Below are 19,648 nucleotides of genomic sequence, written 5' to 3' on the forward strand. Positions count from 1 at the left end.
GCTCTCCCTGAAACTCTCTACAACCTCTGGTTTAGTCAGTTTATCCAGGTCCAACCTTTTTGCGGTTTCTTCAGTTTTAATCTACAGTTCATAACCAATAGATTGTGATCAGAGTCCACATCTGCCCCTGGAAATTTCTTACAATTTAAAACCTGGTTCCTAAATCTCTGTCTTACCATTATATAATCTATCTGATACCTTTTAGTATCTCCAGGGTTCTTCCATGTACTCAACCTTCTTTCATGATTCTTGATCCAAGTGTTAGCTATGATTAAGTTATGCTCTGCACAAAATTCTACCAGGCGGCTTCCTCTTACATTTCTTAGCCACAATCCATCATAACCTACTATGTTTCCTTCTCTCCCTTTTCCTACTCTGGAATTCCAGTCACCCATGACTATTAAATGTTCGTCTCCCTTCACTACCTGAATAATTTCTTTTATCTCATCATTCATTTCATCAATTTCTTCATCATCTGCAGAGGTAGTTGGCAAATAAGCTAGTACTACTGTAGTAGGTGTGACCTTCGTGTCTATCTTGGCCACAATAATGCGTTCACTATGCTGTTTGTAGTAGCTTACCCGTACTCCTATTTTTTATACATTATTAAACCTACTCCTGCATTACCCCTATTTCATTTTGTATTTATAACCCTGTATTCACCTGATCAAAAGTCTTGTTCCTCCTGCCACCGAACTTCACTAATTCCCCTTATTTCTAACTTTATCCTATCCATTTCCCTTTTTAAATTTTCTAACCTACCTGCCCGATTAATGGATCTGACATTCCATGCTCCGACCCCTAGAACACCAGTTTTCTTTCTCCTGATAACAACGTGCTCTTGAGTAGTCCCCGCCTGGAGATCCGAACGGGGGACTATTTTACCTCCGGAATATTTTACCCAAGAGGACGCCATTGTCATTTAATCTTACAGTAAAGATGCATGCACTTGGGAAAAAATTACAGCTGTAGTTACCCCTTGCTTTCAGCTGTTCGCAGTACCAGAACAGCAAGGCCATTTTGGCTAGTGTTAAAAGGCCAGATCAGTCAATCATCCAGACTGTTGCCCCTGCAACTACTGAAAAGGCTGCTGCCCCTCTTCAGAAACCACACGTTTGTCTGGCCTTTCAAAAGATACCCCTCCATTGTGGTTGCACCTACGGTACAGCAATCTGTATCGTTGAAGCATGCCAGCCTCCCCACCAACGGCAAGGTCCATGGTTCATGGAGGGAGTGGATGAAGTTAGTGGAGGTTCGTAATTTTTCTCTGGTGGATGAAACAGAATAGTAATTATAATATGCAGGGGTGATTGACGTGAATGAGCCGTAAGGGATGCAGATCTGTATTACCTGCTTGTAGTTTGGAGAAGCACCACAATGCAGTAGCAAAAGCCACGTCCAACCCCAGTTCCAGTACTGTTTTTGATACTACCTTGTGTTGCGGGAGCATGCTTCGTTTCTGTCGAATGGTCAAAACACTGCTCTGTCGCTGTAATTCAGCTTTCCTCTTTCCACATGGGTTGCAGAAGATGGTAGATATAGCTTCCCCCGACCTCTAATCGGTTCTGACTTACATTGGAACCATCACTCTGGCAAAACTGCAATGGCAGTAGTGCAGAGTCTGAGTGTAGTTGTAAGATGCATAGGGGCTACCTAAAACCATGTTGGAATTTTAATGTAGCAGTTAGATTCGAGAGAGGTGGCTCGTTTCGATATATGAGGTTGCCAGAAAAATTATTCACTAGTGACTGTAATCATTAAAGGACTCCTCCATAGGATTCAATGCAGGTATGTGGTTGAATCGAAAGACTTGATTCCAAATCATAGACATCATTTCTACCAAAAGCATAGCACTAGAGATCTGAAAATCTACTGTACATTTCGTACCACCTCAATCATCACACTGTCTTCTACTTCTTGTGATCCTTCTCAAGCAATCATCGCCTATAACTCAGTGGATATATCGCATAACGTCTGACATGGCATCGAGACAGCATGCATTACAAATACTGGAGAAATATCTAGTGGCAGCGGCGTGAGAGTTGCAAATACCGGTCTCATACTACAATACTTAGTCGAATTACCTTCAAAATACGCTGATTTTACTAAGATAGTGCAGCATCAGCGATGTGTAACCACACTGCTGGTGTGATAATATACGCTCTGGCGGTCACCATCTATAATCAGTGCCATGGTATTTGCCTGGAAAAACCATGTCATTCATAGCTAATGCATGCATGGATTTATAAAGCTGACATAACTTTTAACACGGATACCTGTGTGCACCTGTAGAACCAATACCGATTGTGATAGTAATATGGTTGCTTTTTTTTAACATAAAGCGGTTTGTAAGACGATTACACCTGTGTTTCAAAGACATGGTGGTAGAACTCGCTAGAATAACGTATGAGACATGTCTTCCCATCATTGATTTTAGGACAGTATTATATTTTTATCCTCAGCAGTCGTTTATTGACTATGTATTATACTTAGTAGTAGTGGCTGTGTGATAGGTTCGCCTTGACTGTCAGTCTTATAAAGTATGTATTTGTGTTCCAACATGTGCAAAGGAAATGACTATGACCAGGTAAGTATGGCTTTGACGTGAAGTACTGTGATACCAAAGGGAGGAGTATGTCAAGTCAAAAGTATGTTACCAATATTTCTGTTTCCAGAGCTACAGCCGCCAGCAGGGTGTATTTCCAATACTACACTCATTGTCAAATGTCGTTCAACTGAGACTGCAATTGTAACCTTTAATTTTAAGTACAGCGTTAAAATAATTATGAGGCCAGTTTTTTTCCTAGGAAAATTCTGTCTATGTGTGTTTGGCGTGTATTCCCAGTGACCTGGGGCTATATGATTCATGTTTCCCATTAACTGTAGGAGCTGTCCAAGTGCAGAGGCCTGTTGGAGTGTAGGAATGTAGATGACTTAAACATGTTGTCCTCTAGACGGCAGAATAGAGAACCAATACTAGTATGTGTTGGATAGCTTTCGTGATGACGTGAAAATTTGAGAAGATCCAATATAGATGTGTGTTTGCACTGGACCGTTATTCCCTCCCATGTAAATGGTCTGGTTGACTGCTTCTGCACATTTCGCGCCTTTATTTTGTTGAGGGAACATAGATTGCGAGGTGTGCTTCTAGCAGGTGAAAGATGGGTGGAAGACATGTTTGAAGGTCTCTAGACTTGAGAAACACTTTAGTTGACTTTGTAAATCATAGGGATGATTTGGACTATGTTACATCACCAACATCGTTATTCGTGAGTGGAAATAACAGTTTCATCTACTTTTCTCGAGCTCTAACGTAAAGACCTTCACAGACGGGATAAGTGTCTAGTTACTCCATGGTTTACAGCATGCTCCACCTCGCTAAAGATTAGTGTTTGTAGAGATTTCCAGGCTATATCTTCTATATTAGGTTGCGCAAGCGATTGTTAGGGTACTGCTGTGTGCTTGATATTGAGAATTACATCAATAATGATATTATGACAAACCATGCGAAAATAAATGTGTTCTTGTAACCCCAGAGTCTGGAGATGGGTGTAGGAAAGAAGGCAAGCAAGCAGGTCTGGGCCAGAAACAGTAATGCGTTTTTTTCTGAGGGGAAATGAGTCCAAATTTGTAGAACATTTCTGAGAGTGACTTCGGTCCACTGACGGTATTCTGGTCATGTGTTGGGAGTTGATGGCATGTGACCATAGGCTGGGGAAAGATATCTAGTGCTGTGAGGAGTATATATGATGTTGTCTGTCTTTGCAGTATATGTATGAGTGTGTGATGGTCGATAGTTATATAAATGATGTAAAAGGGGGGATTTTTGTATGGTGCATGATATGAATAGTATGTTTACTACATCGACACGGTATGCTGTGATATATTGCTAGGTTGGAGATCGGTTTCATGCTCTAATATTCAAGCTTCTGTCCCCATTGGGAGAACAGTGTAATTGAGTTAGAGTCTTTCTGTATTGGACGATATGTATGGTCACTCTGCAGGGTTTAGTTGTTGGAGCAATATGGCAGTCTGTGTAAAATAGTTTTTTGACACTGAAAGTCTCGTCTGCAGAAAGACAGTGTATCCACACCGGCGTCATCAGTAATTCCATGGGTAAATTATGATAAGTGCCAATCTGCTCGATTCATTCACATGACTTCCTTTGTGCTGTGATATAGGAGTCTCTACAAAGTGGTGAGAATGTTTGCTGTATTGAAAGCAGGTGGGGTAACACATGATGGATGCTGTGGCGTGTTAGGACCTCAAAGAAGACTGCATTCGAAGTTATTCTGCGTTATTTTCGTAAACAGGTTCTGTTAGGGCGAGAATTTCTATGCATACTAGCCGAGATATAACGAAAGCTCCTACAAAAGCAAGCGTTAACTACACTCCTGGAAATTGAAATAAGAACACCGTGAATTCATTGTCCCAGGAAGGGGAAACTTTATTGACACATTCCTGGGGTCAGATACATCACATGATCACACTGACAGAACCACAGGCGCATAGGCGCATAGACACAGGCAACAGAGCATGCACAATGTCGGCACTAGTACAGTGTATATCCACCTTTCGCAGCAATGCAGGCTGCTATTTTCCCATGGAGACGATCGTAGAGATGCTGGATGTAGTCCTGTGGAACGGCTTGCCATGCCATTTCCACCTGGCGCCTCAGTTGGACCAGCGTTCGTGCAGGACGTGCAGACCGCTTGAGACGACGCTTCATCCAGTCCCAAACAAGCTCAATGAGGGACAGATCCGGAGATCTTGCTGGCCAGGGTAGTTGACTTACACCTTCTAGAGCACATTGGGTGGCACGGGATACATGCTGACGTGCATTGTCCTGTTGGAACAGCAAGTTCCCTTGCCGGTCTAGGAATGGTAGAACGATGGGTTCGATGACGGTTTGGATGTACCGTGCACTATCCAGTGTCCCCTCGACGATCACCAGTGGTGTACGGCCAGTGTAGGAGATCGCTCCCCACACCATGATGCCGGGTGTTGGCCCTGTGTGCCTCGGTTGTATGCAGTCCTGATTGTGGCGCTCACCTGCACGGCGCCAAACACGCATACGACCATCATTGGCACCAAGGCAGAAGCGACCCTCATCGCTGAAGACGACACGTCTCCATTCGTCCCTCCATTCACACCTGTCGCGACACCACTGGAGGCGGGCTGCACGATGTTGGGGCGTGAGCGGAAGACGGCCTAACGGTGTGCGGGACCGTAGCCCAGCTTCATGGAGACGGTTGCGAATGGTCCTCGCCGATACCCCAGGAGCAACAGTGTCCCTAATTTGCTGGGAAGTGGCGGTGCGGTCCCGTACGGCACTGCGTAGGATCCTACGGTCTTGGCGTGCATCCGTGCGTCGCTGCGGTCCGGTCCCAGGTCGACGGGCACGTGCACCTTCCGCCGACCACTGGCGACAACATCGATGTACTGTGGAGACCTCACGCCCCACGTGTTGAGCAATTCGGCGGTACGTCCACCCGGCCTCCCACATGCCCACTATACGCCCTCGCTCAAAGTCCGTCAACTGCACATACGGTTCACGTCCACGCTGTCGCGGCATGCTACCAGTGTTAAAGACTGCGATGGAGCTCCGTATGCCACGGCAAACTGGCTGACACTGACGGCGGCGGTGCACAAATGCTGCGCAGCTAGCGCCATTCGACGGCCAACACCGCGGTTCCTGGTGTGTCCGCTGTGCCGTGCGTGTGATCATTGCTTGTACAGCCTGCTCGCAGTGTCGGGAGCAAGTATGGTGGGTCTGACACACCAGTGTCAATGTGTTCTTTTTTCCATTTCCAGGAGTGTATTTCTGGGACACCATACAATTTTACATAGGCATGTGGCATCAGTGTAAGGCCAAAGTGCAGATGTGCTGACAGTTTGCTTTACATCACAGTCTGGCCTCGAACTATCGATGTCCTCTTCATCCATTAACTCTACTGTGGCTATAATTAATCCCTTCAGCAGATCGACACCATCCCACCTGAAGTTATCTAAAATCACCAGACCCATAAACTGCCCATTTATGTCCATTACCCATGATACACTCCTACGAATGAAGCAATGCTTTTCGTCTAAAACCCCATTACTCGGTAGTGGCTCTACCAAGAATAACTCCAGCTGTGGCACATCGACATCCACCGGTACCCAGATCAACTTCCCTGTACCTGTTTGTACTTTGTCACATGAAATCTCCTTTAATGCACTTGTACGCAGTTTAGTTGCTTTCACCTTAGCTATCGGTGCACCTTGCGACTCTGAAACATTTGCAACGGCTATACCCATCGAGTTCCGGGATATGTTGCAAAAGGTCAATTTTGGCATGATGCTTAATCAGAAAGTCCAACCCAAGTATCGCTGAAAATCCCTGTCCCAAAGTTGACAAAACCACCTTTTGCTCCCAGAACCACACATTCCCTGTCTTAAACTTGAGCTGTGCTGTCCCTAGAGCATCTAATTTTTTATTACCTACTGCTCGCAATCTGTTTCTCAGAGCTTCCAGTCCTTTCTTCCCACAGGGTCCAAACTGACAACTGATACATGCGCTCCAGTATCCACTAAAACTCTTCGCCACTTATCTTTTATCCACCTCTTCGTGCACTCTCTGAGTACCTCTTTTTACTGGGAATACCTACCGACGGCAGGAACACTCTCTTTCTTGTTTAACAGTTTTTCACCTGCTGTATCATTAATCTGTTTCTAGGCTTTACACTGCCGTGCCTTATGCCCTATTTTCTGTCAATTGAAACACTGCGGTTCCCGACATTGTCCCTTAAAATGACCTTGCTTCCCACAACGGTAACAGTCTTTGGACGACGAAAAAATTTTCTTGTCATTGCTACTTCTAGTAGCGCTATCTACTTCCTGCAAATGTGTAGCTACGTGCAGTGCTCCTGCTAAGACACTTGGCTTTTACATCTGTATCTGGCGTGAAAAATCCGGCGAGACCCCTCGCAAAAATGCATGTAAAGCTGTATTCTCTGCTTCTTTCAATAGAACTTCATTTGCACTCACATTTTGCGTTAACTCATACGTGTGCGCATTCGTTCTTCTAATTCTGTCTTAAAATTCTTCTAACGTTTCACCTGATTTTTGCATCATCCTCCCCAGTTTTTCTCTAAAAGATCTGGCACTGTTTTGTTTCCTAAGCATTTGCAATAATCCCTCAGCCAACTCTGTGAACATACTAGCATCCTTTAACACTTCGTGGTATGCCACATAAATCTTTGCGTCACCTACTAACCGTAACGTCGCCATATGCAGACACATTTCATCCGACCAGCCACACAGTCTAGCAGTACTACGTACTCCACCAATGAAAACATTCACACCCTCTGATGTTTTATCCGAGAAGGAATGTATCAAATTAGCCGCTGAACAATCTGGAACACCAGAAAAGACACAATCCTTGCATTCTACACTATATCTTCCCGAGCCTGATTGAGTATATTGCAACAATTGTTGCTCCATCCTCTGCATGTGCTGCTTTTGCAACTTATTTTCTTCAATCAGTTTCTTAACTTGCTTTGTCGATGCGACTACGGCGTCACTAGTCCTGGTTGCATATGTGTCTGGCATTTTCCATGTGGTATGCCTCACCTCACAAAAATAAAATTGTATTACTCAGAAGCAAGTTAATTACTAACACGTCTAATGGAAAACCATCTAGACTTACCACATTGCCCCGTTACATGACCATAGAAGCCACACACATTACAAGTTCTTGGTACAAATTTATCGCAGGGAGCGACGTGACCTGTTAATCCACACACTACAAATTTAGATGGTACTAAGTTAACGTGACTATCATTCCCACGAAACTGCGATAAGTCTACAGAGCTGCTAGGCCTTACAAATGACACTCTCACATCCGTTAACGTTTCCTTGACATGTCTAGCTACACAGAAAACATGGAGAGGAGGCAGTTGCTGGACTCACCCTATTCGGTGTTTCTCGGTTGCTCCGCACGGTGCTAGTCAAAGTCATGGCATGGATGCGACTGACACCACTTGTTACTCCTTCAGCACCACTTGTTAGCAGCAGACACAGTGGCTGCACCGAAGACTGAGACGGCGTGGAGTTTTACAATTATTTACTGAACTTTCCTTACCACTTCTCCCTTGTCGTCACTGCCCAGCCCTGTGGATCTCTCCGCCTGGCTGCTGCTGTGTAGATTCTCTGACCAACGCGTGCAACGTGCACCACTGGTCGCAGTCAGGAGCCTCAGGCCACCAGTGCTCCGCTGAAGCCAGGAGGCTCTGTGGTTGAGATGAACTCGTCGCTGCTCAGCCCCCAGTATGGCACGCCCACGGAGCCGTGTCGCCATGAGGTTAGCTGCCGACACCTACTGTACTGGCAGCTGGGAAGCCGTCAGTCGCGATATCTACGAGGTTCCGTCATGTACGGACCACGCGCCGTGAGGCCGGGTTGCTGTGAAGTCAGGGCGTCAGTCCCCGGCGGAGCCTGTTACCAAGACCGCGCTGCAGCCGGTCCTGCTGGAAGTTCTCGCTGTAGTTAGTCAGCCATGGTGCCGACCGAGCTTGGGCCGACCTCCAGAGCTAAAGTGGACATCTGTAGGTGAATGGATGACTCCTGCGAGCTGGAGCAGCCTTCCGGAATCGTCACCTATGAAGACTGAACATACGGACACGGACCACGTCCGTCCTCAGATCCGAACTGCTTCGGAATGGCTCTGTCTGTTGCTGCCTGCGCTCCACTATTTATATCTGGCAGGAGGACGTTTTTTACCCTTGGTGGTAGCTTTTTGTTATTACTCCTGCAGTATATTGCAGCGTAACTTAGCGTGCTGGCCTCACTTCTCCTTACTCAGCACTCTCCAGGCTTGCTCGGCGCTCAGTCTATGTGTGTTCTTGCGTCAGCCGGGTGGTAGACTGCTGCTGTCAGTAAGGCTATCTGTGCCTGCCTACTTCACAACGCCTCGGTCGCCGGAGTGCCTCTGTTTTGCCATTCTCCACTGCGTGAAGCAACACTTACTACATGTGGCTGCAACATATTCGTGTTTCTTGCTGGTAACTATGCCTACCCTGCAGGGAAAAGTGCCATTGAAGATTCGAAGTTTATGTAGCTGCTACATGATGGTGCTCCAGCCCACCGCGCCGTTAACGTCAGAACCCATCTCAATTGTGTCTCACATGGTCGATGGATCGGACAAGGGGCTCAAGTGGCACAGTCTCCTCATTCACCGGATCTCAACCCCTCGATTTCTGGTTATGGGGCCATTTCAGAAGTATCGTGTATGCAGAGCCCATTCCAGACGTTGAGACAATGGAGCAGCATGCTCACGCTGCCTTTGACACTATTCGGATGTAGCGTAGCTGGTGTAAACGCGTGAAACAGAACTTGCTACAGCGCGACCATGCATACGCAGAGGCGCATGGCAACCATTTTCAACACATGCTGTAACTGTGACTACATGGTACAGTGCGTACAAGCCAAAGGTCTCTGTAAAAACGTAAGATTGAATAAATAGTCTCTAGCATGGAAACCATGCATTGCCGGATGTAACTTCATTAGACATTTTTTGTTCCGTATTCTCTCATTGATCAGTTCCTGGAGTTTTTACATGGCGGAAAAAGCATATATATATATATATATATATATATATATATATATATATGTGTGTGTGTGTGTGTGTGTGTGTGTGTGTGTGTGTGTGTGTGTGTGTGAGTGTGTGTAGAACGTCACAAGTAATGGCACGTTGAACACAAACGAAAGTTGCATAACCCCAGTCAGCTCAAAACCCCAACAATCTAAAACACACAATCAAATCACAACAATATGACATTTACCAAACTGAAGCTATCATGTTTTCATACGGCTGAAACGAATCCCATGTCTCCTGGCCAGACGCAAGAACAGGGAAGAACAACAACAGGAAGCTTAACTCTGTCCGATAGAGAAGCAGCAAGAGAAACATGCACGAGAACCAAACCAGTCACAGTTATCCAAATCTGATCAGCCAAAGGATTAATGTGTCCACTCCCCTGTCAGAAGCACGTCCCTCGAGTCCGGAAGATGCTCAGCCAGAAAAACTTGTTAGTCACATGAGTAGTGGAACAAAGAACCAGCCCATTGCAACGCAGACCTTCGCTGTCCATGCTGCTTCACTCACTCCTTCTCCCTGGAAACGGACCCAGCGCCACTCGCTGAAAACGTGCCACGCCCCCTTCACGGCAAATATCGTGTTCTAGGAGATGTGGCACGAGCTATAACATATACAACGCTATAACAGAAAAGAAGAGCCAGGCGTGCCTCTTGAGCAATCATGACATCACTGTTCCAGTCTTCCGGTGTGTCAACAATTTCACAGTTTTGATTCTGTTGTGTCGGTGTAGTAATTCCTCCTTTCAGGAGCCCCGAGTGGTACTTGTCCAATATCATCCCAACATGAATACGGCTTCTTTCACAAGAACATGTACTGTATTGTCTCCTTCATCTTGTGGTTTCTTGTATAACCATGTTAAGTCAGTCACAGGAGCCTGATGCTACACCAATCAAGACCAATGCGCAAACACCCCTTCACTCTTCTGGACGTCCAGTCCACCAGATCACAGACTATCTACCTTCCTGTAAAAAGTATTGACAACACTTCTCACATTTCGACATGTGTGTATGTTCAGCACGTTTTGGTATCTCTTGTGCTAATGCAGTGTGAAACACTACTTTCAATTGGTTACATACTGATCTTTATTTTCTTTGACCCTGGGGTTCAGTAGGTGGGTAGTTTTCCGAATAAAATAGATACAGCCTGTACGAAGAAAAGCTAGAACCGCAGTGATACCTGAAACTGAGGCACTCATCTGCGACATCTATCATCACAGTATTGCTGCACATGGTTGATAATATGCTTAGCAGTAATGCATATTCTTTGAGTTGGTATTACCCCACTGAACGTCCCTCAATGTTTTACAGATATCCATTACTACATTAAACTAATACGTAGGGAAACTAAAAAAATTAATACCGCAAAGCTTTTTGTATAATAATGTATTACGTTACAATCGCTTCGCTGTGTTAAAAACATTCACATTATCGGTTGCGGCAAGTAATTGCCGTCTTCAGATTTGCTTGCTCCACCAAAAAGCTTAGCACAAATACACAAACAGTATAAATAAGTCACATGCAAAACTATTTCCTCTTAATAAATTATTTAACAGATCGCCTTTTGACAGAAAATGTTCCCACTCCATTGATCTCTCAGACTCGGCATTTTCTTTCTTCTCGTGGTTCCTTAATTCGCTGTTTTGGTGCGTCATTCAGTACTTTGTCTTTTCAACAAAAGATTTCTATACGTATCACAAGGATTCGTCCCTAAACTTTTTCTGAATGTGGTACTATCAGTACCCTTTACAGTAGATAGGCTCATTTACTTTCCGTATTTTAATGATATTTACAGGAAGGCTCCTATTTGCACTGCTGCCTTTCCGAATTGTTAGCAGTACTACATGGAGCGAATCGAGTGTTTATGAGTCTGTTCTCTAGGAATGAACCTTGCAGCTTTACGTCATTGGCCACGGCTTCCTCCAATCGGAACAACATCCCATCGAGTTCTACAGTGTGCTGCCAAAATACACTACTGGCCATTAAAATTGCTACACCACGGAGATGACGTGCTACAGAGGCGAAATTTAACCGACAGGAAGACGATGCTGTGATATGCAAATGATAAGCTTTTCAGAGCATTCACACAAGGGTGGCGCCGGTGGCGACACCTACAACGTGCTGACATGAGGTAAGTTTCCAACCGATTTCTCATACACAACCAGCGGTTGACCGGCATTTCCTGGTGAAACGTTGTTGTGCTGTCTCGTGTAAGGAGTAGAAAAGCGTACCATCACGTTTCCGACTTTTATGAAGGTCGGATTGTAGCCTATCGCCATTGCGGTTTATAGTATCGCGACATTGCTGCTCGCGTTGGTCGAGATCCAATGACTGTTAGCAGAATATGGAAACGGTTGGTTCAGGACTGCAATACGGAAAGCCGTGCTGGATCCCAACGGCCTCGTATCACTAGCAGTCAAGATGATAGGCATCTTATCCGCATGGCTGTAACGGATCGTGCAAACACGTCTCGATCCCTGAGTCAACAGATGGAGACGTTTGCAAGGCAACAACCATAGCCGCGGTTACCCTTGATGCTGCATCACAGACTGGAGCGCCTGCGATGGTGTACTCAACGACGAACCTGGGTGCACGAATAGCAAAACGTCATTTTTTCGGATGAATCCAGGTTCTGTTTACAGCATCATGATGGACGCATCCGTGTTTGGCGAAATCGCGGTGAACACACAATGGAAGCGTGTATTCGTCATCGCAATACTGGCGTATCGCCCGGCGTGATGGTATGGGGTGCCATTGGTTACACACCTCGGTCACCTTTTGTTCGCATTGACGGCACTTTGAACAGTGGACGTTACATTTCAGATACGACCTGTAACTGCTGGCGACGAATATGGTACACTGCCCACGAATAAGTGCATACCAGCTATTTATCCACTACATTTACAAAATAATTTACAACTTCAATAGTTTCCTGTGTATCCTTCGCAGTACGCACAAAACATTATGGTCTGCAGCTATACGCTGTACAGCATAAAAGTCATTGGCCCACGTAATGCCCTGTCCATGTACATCCAGAGTTCGACCACACTCAGTCTCCACAGCTTCTATATAACACGTAAAGCAATATCACCTGGGGCGACTAACATTTGATAACGGTTTTAAGGGAGATGACCAACATCTGACAAAGATTTTCAGCGAGTTTTAAGAGAGATTTAGTAGCAATGAATTTCAGCTGCACAACTACATCGCGTTTTCTTGGAATTAGTGACAATGGAGATGTAAATATAAAAAAAGGCCTAATTGGCTCACTTTCAGTCTATTATCTCATGCAGTATCATACACTGGTGTCCAAAAGTAGCCATTAACTACTCTAGTGAAATGCTCATACACTAATATTCTAATGTGGTCTCGGAATGTCCCAATAAGTTAAACGAAATTGTAATTTAAAGAAATTTTCTTTTCAGTTGCATTTTTGTCACTGAATATTACAAACATTTTTAAGCATTTGAGATATGATTGCAAACGATTTGGGTACACTGAAAATCTGTGATCGGGGCAAACATGTTCTGAGCGTTTTTCACACACTATTTTGGTTTTCTTGTCCACATTTCTTGCACACATATAGCATCTTGCTTTTCTCATGGGTTCTGGCTCTGAAAATGTTGAGGCAGGAGGAGTACCAACAAGTTTAACAACAACGTCTCTCAGTTCACGAGAAAGGTGTAGGACATATCGACCTTTTGTATGGTGTTTTACTAAATCCATTCCAAGCCTCTGTAGCAATTCCCTTCTTTTTACATCATCAGTTTGATCAAGTTGTATGGTACACTGAAGTAAAACAGCAGGATTCACTCCTACTATGTTTAAAATGGCATAAAATACATTGGCCATCTGCATGTTCGCCGTGGTACCGAATAATCGGCTCACATTTGACCCAGTGCGTCCACTCCTCCATTTGTGGCGTTGTAATTAATGATCATTTCAGTTTTTCTCTTTCGAATAATACGATGCTGATGCATAGCTGAAAGCATCAAAACAGCTCGACCTTTATGAGGAACATAAGAAGAAATTGTCTTTCCTTCGTTATGCCCAAAGAATGCAGATTCTACTGGGCGTTTTCTGTTTTGTTTGAATTCTTCTTGGATCTGCCGTTTATTTAGCTTGAGTGACTAAGACAGTCAACTGTTTTGCTTCCAGTTGATCAGAGAGTTTAAGCAACATGAACCAACTATCTACTGTCACATTTCTGCTGCTTTCCTGAATTGGTGTTATTAATTTCAAAACATTCTGTGTTGGAATTAATAATATACTTCTATTTGTCCCTTTGCCTGTGTAGACAAATGCATTGCATAAATAGAATGTTCGTGAATCACAAAGGAACATAACTTTGAGGCAGTAATTGCCTGGCTTCTTAGGCATATTCATGAGAAATTTGCGCCTACCACGAAACGGTATTAACATTTCATTGATTGTCACGTTCGCTCCTCGAGTATAATACTTTTGACATTTCTCTATAAAGAGTTCCCAAACACCTCTAATAGCTGCAAGTCTGTCATCAGCCTTCCTAGCATCTCTTATAGTAGCACAATCGAAACGCAAACAAGACAAAATTAATAAAAATCTATGAACGCTCATAGTGGCTCGAAACACATCACTACCAGCTCCATCATTTGCATAAAGTCAGACAATATTTTCGAGATTAGATTTCATTATTCCAGATAAATAAAGCAAACCTAGAAATGTTCTCAATTCTATTATATCTAGCGGCTTTATGAATGCTGGTTGGGGAGCTCTGTATTTGTTTGATATGTCATGTATCTTGACGTATGTGTTGGTGAGTATTAGTTGTAATAAATCTTCAGTAATGAACAATTACCAAGCAGATAAAACGTCTGTTGAATCAAGCGTTTTTGCATCATGTCTAGCGCCTGGAAGGCGACTAACTGTATTTTGAGCACGGGTACAAATTGCATGAGGAGCTTCTTTTGACCACTTGCAGCATTTTTTTTTTTTAAGAAAATATTGGTCAGAGGAGGGCCTAATACACGCCTCTTTACCAGATTCTTCACATCTACTTCCTGATGTAACTTCAGAGGTGGAATCATGATCACTTAATATAAATTCATCCTCATCTGCAGCGCTCTTCTCATCATATTGCAAATACGTTGGATCATTCACTATTCTTTCCAACTCGTCATTTGTTAATGACTTCGATGATGCCATTCTGAAAAATAATGCATACATACATAACCTTACATTTTGACGCTATCATTGAAATTTTACCTTATTCGAAGTACTCTAAGACATCAGTCGCGCAAAACACTAATTCAGATAATGAAATACAACTTACTTTGATAGTCTGGTGGGCTATTCTGACCCTTTATCTCACAAAATATTACCGGAAACACCGCATCCGACAGTCTGCGTAAACGACATCACTTCACTGAGGATTATAAAGAACACATGCGCCACTGTTGTACTGTTCACATCTACTATGTATTGTATTCATATCGCCTGTGGTTCTCCAGGAGCCCACTAGAGCAGTTATGTATCTAATTCGCGACATAATCATTCGAACTGTCGACAGATGTTCTGCACGGCAGATGACATTCCGGTCAACGGACAACTACACCAACGATGACGTCAGATCACCTATAAAACTGAGTAGAGTTTGCCTGATAGTCCACACCCAAAGTCGCTCTGTACAGTCAGAGACGGTGGAGCACTGCATAGAGCAGCCATCTACCAGATTGGAGCGGAGGTCCGTAGGAAGAATGGAAGCAGCACAGTCGCAAACTGATAAGGCGTGATGACTTAATGTGAATCGTTCTGTCGTTTCTCGGATGTGGCAACAGTTTATAGAGACCTAAACTGTAATCCGAAGACCAGGACAAGGCCCAGCCATGTGTGACATCTGAAGTGGAGGACCGTTATTTGGCTGTAAGGATACGACGGTATCGCCTTAATACTGCACAGCAACTGGTATCTAACCTCCCACCATCTACAGGATGTATGAGTTGGCACACGGTGTACAAAGAGCTTCGGCAGAGTGACCATCATTGTCAGAGACCTGCTGTGTGTGTACTTCTGACACAGAGGAGAACGTCAAGAGCGTATCGTCAACAAGCTTACTGGACCATCGAACAGTAGGCCCACGTTCTTTTCACAGATGAGTTCAGATTTTCTCTGGAGAGTGATTCTCGACGGATTCGTATCTGAAGAGAACGTTGAACACGATTTCAGGATACAAACATTGTGGAAAGAGATTGTAGCGACGATGCCGCGCGCTAATTCAAGCTCGCCGGTGTGTGTGTGTGTGTGTGTGTGTGTGTGTGTGTGTGTGTATTGTGTGTGGTGTGCGCGTGTGTCAGTGCAGTGCTGTGCGGTCTTAATTACTGTACACGACGTCTGTGTAGTTCCGCGCCCAGCCTCTAGAGGTGCTCTGGTTTCTAGCTTTTATATACGTTCTGTTTATTATTATTATTCCTTGTTGTTTGAGTTAATTAGTAGTTCGTGCCTTCTGGCTTGTGTGGACGAGTACTGTTTTCTCTCCAATAACTACGGAAGTTTTCCCAGGATTAAGGATCCTTCTGTAGAGGCCGGAAGCAAATTTGTTAACTCTGATCAGTCCGTGCGTGCCGTGCGTCGTCAGATACGCGCTCGCAATAAAGTTATTGTTGCTGAACTGAAGGTCTTTATTCTTCTGAATCACGTTAAGCAAAGGTCGGACAGCTACCAGTTTAGCTGAACCCAACAAGTGGTGACCCCGACGTGATTTAAGCAGAAACCGACGTGATCCAAGCAGTAACCGACGTGATTAAGAAGAAGCAGGCGTGAGCTACGTAAGTAACGAGCACAGAATGACCGAACAGCAGGCCGTCTCCAAGATTGCAGTCCATTTGCCGCCGTTCTGGCCCAACAACCTGGTACTCTGGTTCGCGCAGGCAGAGGCAAGTTCTGGTTGCACTGGAATAACGGCCGAAGCAACTAAATTTGCGCTGATTGTGAGCCAGCCGAGGTGCAAGACATAATCACAGCACCGCCCGAGGCTGGAGCTTATGCCAGGCTAGAATCAGAGTTGATTAGACGGGTGGCCGTGTCACAAGAGGACCGGATACGTCAGTTTCTGACACAGGAAGGAATTGGCGACAGGAAGCCTTCTCAATACCTGAGACATCTACGCAGCAAAGTTGACACCGTTACTGTGTCAGACAGTCTGCTCAGAACGCTGTGGAGCAGTAGGTTGCCGCCGCAAATAAAAGCCATAATCGCCTCACAAACAGACATGCCGATGGATGACGTGGCGCAGCTAGCAGACCGGATTCAGAACGCGGTAACACCGGCTGAGGTCAGCGCAGTCGCGACGTCGGGCAACATTACGAACAGTACCGCGTCTGTAGCACGGGCCGACCATGATTCACTCGCGGCCAAGGTTGAGCTTTTGTGCGCCCAGGTCAGTGCGCTGCTGGCACGTGACGACGACAACAATAGAAGAAGCCGATACAGACGGCGGCGTTCGAGAAGTAGATCTTCCGGCAGTACTACCACTCCGCAAGGCGAGGTACCGTTGTGCTGGTACCACCGACGATTCGGCGATCTGGTAAGGAAGTGCACATCGCCATGCTCGCACCTCAAACACCACCAGCGGTCGACAATAGGCGCAGCCGACTGCCAGTTATCCTCCGAGCGCCTGTTCGTTACCGATAGGAGTTCCGGCGTAATGTTTTTAATTGACACTGGGTCGGACCTGAGTATCATACCACGAACAGCCATACATCGTTGCCGGCCGCCAACTGCCTTCCGTCTGACGGCTGCCAACAATTCTTCCATCGCAACATATGGCACACAGAGGATGGAGCTTAATCTCGGCCTACGTCGCGCGTACGAGTGGAATTTTACGGTGGCTGACGTCACGGAGGCGATCGTCGGGGCTGACCTCCTGGCGCACTACCACCTGCGGCCGGACGTAGCGAACGCACGCTTGGTAGACAGCGTCACTGGCTTAGCAGTCACGGGTTTCCGTCGTAACGCCGCAACGCACAGTGACAAGTTGGCCCATGCTACGGAGAGTGAGTGCACTGAATTACTGCTTAACTATCCGAACATGACCAGGCCGCCAGGCGCTCCCAGGTTCATACCATATGACACGGTGCATCACATTCATACGACTGATGGTCCCCCAGTAGCATGCCGACCTAGGCGTCTCGCTCCGGACCGATTGTCGATAGCGAAGGCAGAATTTGACGCCATGATTCTCCAGGGCATAATGCGGCCATCTAAGAGCCCGTGGTCCTCCGCATTACATCTTGTTCCGAAGAAGAGTGGAGCTTGGCGCACATGCGGTGACTACCGTGCTAAACGCGCGAACAGTGCCGGACAGATATCCCGTTCCGTTACTGAGGGATTATAATCACGCTTTATATGGTGCCACGGTGTTCACAGTTCTGGACTGGGCTAAAGCGTATACACAGATTCCGGTGGCCGATGACGACATTCCAAAGACTGCAATAATAACGCCTTTCGGTTTATTTGAAAGCAAATTTATGACTTTCGGTTTACGCAATGCCGCTCAGACCTGGCAAAGGTTTATAGACACGGTTCTCCAGGGGTGCCGTTTTGTTTCGCCTACCTGGACGATGTGTTAGTGTTCTCTGCTGACCATGAACAACACCGACAACATCTGCGAGAGATTTTTGAGCGATTGGAGCGTTACGGTGTCGTCTTGAACGTGGACAAGTGCGTTTTGGGGCTGTCAGAGGTGACACTTCTTGGCCATAAGATTTCTGCTGAAGGCTCTCTTCCTCTGTCCGAGAAGGTGGACGCTATCTTGCAGCTACCCCAACGTCGTTTTTTGGGGATGCTCAATTTTTATCGACGACACCTTCCCCACGCTGCGGAGCTGCAGGATCCTTCGACGGCGGCATTATCAGGCACTAAAGTAAATAGCATGTCTCTGATACAGTGGACAGAGGACATGTGTTCTGCGTTCGATGCAACATAGAAGAGCATGGCCGACGCGGCGCTTCTCGCACACCCACGGCTCGACGCGCCATTAGCAATTGTCGTACACGCGAGCCAGACGGCGATCGGAGCAGCGTTACAACAATGGTCGGACAAAGCATGGCAGCCACTGGCGTATTATTCCCACAATCTTTCGCCTGCACAGGGAAAATGGAGCACATATGACCGTGAGCTCCTGGCGGTATACCAAGGAGTGAATTATTTCCGCCCCCTACTGGAAGCGCGAACTTTCACGATATATACAGACCACAAGCCACTCACGTTCGCCTTCCGTCGGAATAGTGTCAACTGATCCCCCGTCAATTTCATCACCTTGAGTTCGTGGCCCAGTTTATTACCGACATTAGACATATTTCTGGGATCGACAACATTGTTGCGGATTGCCTATCACGGATCAGCAGTGTTTCCAGTACCACAGACTTTCCTTCACCGGCACAGGCACAGAGAGACGACGAAGAACTCCTTGCCTTTGTTAAAGATACGGCTTCCGCATTGCAACTGAAACTCGTGGATGTTCCAGGGGAAGATACACAGCTATACTGCGACGTTTCTCGCGGCCGACGTCGTCCCTTTCTGACGCCGCTTTTAGATGATAAGCCTTTGATACAGTACATGGATTGTGCCATCCAGGGGTACGCCCGACATTCCGCCTAGTATCGCAATGTTTCGTGTGGCCAGGCATGCAAAAAGACTGCCGCGAGTGGGTCCGATGTCTCCAGTGCCAACGCTGCAAGATTAACCGCCATGTACACGCACCGATCGGCGATTTTCCTGATACCACCGCCCGATTTACCCACGTTCATATGGATGTAGTCGGACCACTTCCACCTTCGAACGGACAAAGATATCTGTTTACAGTGATCGACCTGTGGGGGGGTGGGGGGGGGGGGGGGTAGAATTATTAGTATAATGTAGAATGTAATGTAGAAAGGATGCATTTCCGGCCGATGCTTCATATGTTGGGTGGCGGGTGGAATAATTGTTATAAATGTTCCTATTATTTATTCAATGCTGTTGTCTGCCATTCTCA

This window comes from Schistocerca piceifrons, chromosome 2 (assembly GCF_021461385.2).
Source record: "Schistocerca piceifrons isolate TAMUIC-IGC-003096 chromosome 2, iqSchPice1.1, whole genome shotgun sequence".
Taxonomy (NCBI): Eukaryota; Metazoa; Arthropoda; class Insecta; order Orthoptera; family Acrididae; genus Schistocerca; species Schistocerca piceifrons.